A 2142-nucleotide genomic window follows, 5' to 3' on the forward strand; every position below is an offset into this window, starting at 1 on the left:
AGTGGGATAGGCAGGTGGCCACCAGCATCCACCTAGATAACTCATGGACGAGCTACACCTCCTCACTGAATAATATTCACAATCACATTCAATTGCATAATGAGAAACATCTACATAATTTAAATGTGATATAAGTATGAAGCCAGCAAAGTAAAAAACTCAAAACAATAGGTATAGGTGGAGGCCCTTACTCGTTACATGCCTTTAGCTCAAAACCGCTTATATCTGCCACAACAGAAAGAGTATTCCTCCATTTTTCTATGGTCTTGGGGTCGTATCGTGGTTGAGAATCAAATGTTCTCTTCCTTTCAAGCACGCCCAGATGTCGAGCATAAACTCGATCTCCACCCCGCGTCCACCGAAGATCTGCGGGCTCGACTTTGTAGAAGACCGGAATTATTGTTGATCCCGACTCCAACATCTGTACGAGCTCGTGGAGACACCAAGTTGATTGAGCATAATTTGGAGAGAATATCGCTACATGAACAGAGGTTGTTTGAATAGCCCCTTCGATTTGGGGATCCAACTTCTCTCCTTCTTGTAATTATTGCTGGTAAAGAAAAAATTATAGTCCAAGATGTTTAAGGCAATGGTAGAGATGGCTAGCGATTCCTTTATTGAATTGTTTTGGCATCCCTATAATCAAATTCCCTTTCCTGTGGAGTGAGAATCTTCTTGTGTGATTCAAATTGTTTCGGCATCCCTGTAATAAAATTTCGTATTATTATGGGAAAATGTCTAATTTTCTTGTGGTGCGAGGACCTTCTGTGTAAGATACACATTTCCATTTTACTCATGTAGCTTGGATCCTGTGACAATGATAGAACCAATAGATATGTCCTTGACAAATTGAAAAATAATCTAAAATTGGGAAATTATTAATTTCAGTCTTCAAACATTTTTAAACAGAAAGCAGCAAAATAAGTACTTAGATTCTGTAGACAATGAGTATTTGCAGGAAGTGAGAGAAGGGCATACAAAAAATGAAAGACTATAGACCTTTACAGACTTGCACAGCTATGGAGGGCCCAAATTCCTCAAGATGAGCTCCATCGTCATCAAGCAAAAGCCCATACCTGCTCTTCACTGAAGAACGAATTTCATATACTCAAAAATATGTGTTCATTGAATATCATTCAATAAAAAATGTCTTCATTTTCATTGTCGATATATGTTATGATTATAACTCAGTTACACTAGAAGAATGCCAACAAATTTTGAATTACAAACCAAAGGAAATAAATTAAACTAGCCTAATATTCATCCTACAACAAAATATTGGTACCATCTTGGGTGATACTGCTCCACTACCTTAATCAAATAGATTAAAACCCATATCCTCACAAGATTCCTCCTTTTCTTCGACTTTTTCTTCCTTCTTGGCGTCCGAATCGGCTCCTATTGTGGCAAGAGCTCCGCTGCCATCGTTGCTAGCAACTACTACGACCACCCGAAACTGCAACAAATTTCTCCCTTCCGGATGCAATCACTTTTGTTATGTCTTTTCCTTCAAACTGACTTAACAAGAAATCTATTTTATCATCATCGACTTCGGCTCCAACTGAGATGAGAATAGATTTGATGTCGTATTGGGACTAGTGTTGCCACCTAGTAAAGCAAGCAAGTAGGCTGCCACAACCTTCATCCTCACCTTCTTGCTTTCACTACTTTCTTCTCTCCACTCCAAAAAGTGCAACCACAATCAATCAAAGCCCTTACCTACTCATAAGGTACATTTAAGACAAGGCAAAACCTAAAATTGAAGAAATGAATAACATTTCAAGAAAGCTTCGAGAATGGTCTAAAAGGTAAAAGGTATTGGAAGCTCCTTGACAGACTAGGATATAACTCCTCAAAACAAAAACTCTCTATATTATTCATTCAAGTTGTTCATTGTTATATACAATAGGGAGTGACTGTTCGGTTCATCTCCCGACTCTCTATCTTCTCTGTTATTTATTTACATTAATTGTAGTTGTTCACCTAATCCTTAAGATTAGGTGTCAACATTCCCCCCCTTGATCTGAAGGAGTGTTGGTGAGTCCAAGCATCGTTCTGAATATTTCAAGTTTTTCTCTTCCAAGTGCTTTGGTGAAGATGTCTGCAATTTGATCATTAGTGGAACAATGGCGGAGATTGATT

The 2142-nt window shown here is 38.3% G+C and overlaps 1 pseudogene; it reads right to left on the reverse strand.

Annotated features, from left to right (window-relative positions):
* Positions 1-1312: 1312 nt before the first annotated feature.
* On the reverse strand, positions 1313-1645 carry LOC149246741 (large ribosomal subunit protein P2B-like; annotated as a pseudogene).
* Positions 1646-2142: the final 497 nt, after the last annotated feature.

The sequence above is a fragment of the Pinus tabuliformis genome, chromosome 7 (assembly GCF_031772625.1).
Source record: "Pinus tabuliformis cultivar Carrire ecotype Pingquan chromosome 7, CPIR1, whole genome shotgun sequence".
Lineage (NCBI taxonomy): Eukaryota > Viridiplantae > Streptophyta > Pinopsida > Pinales > Pinaceae > Pinus > Pinus tabuliformis.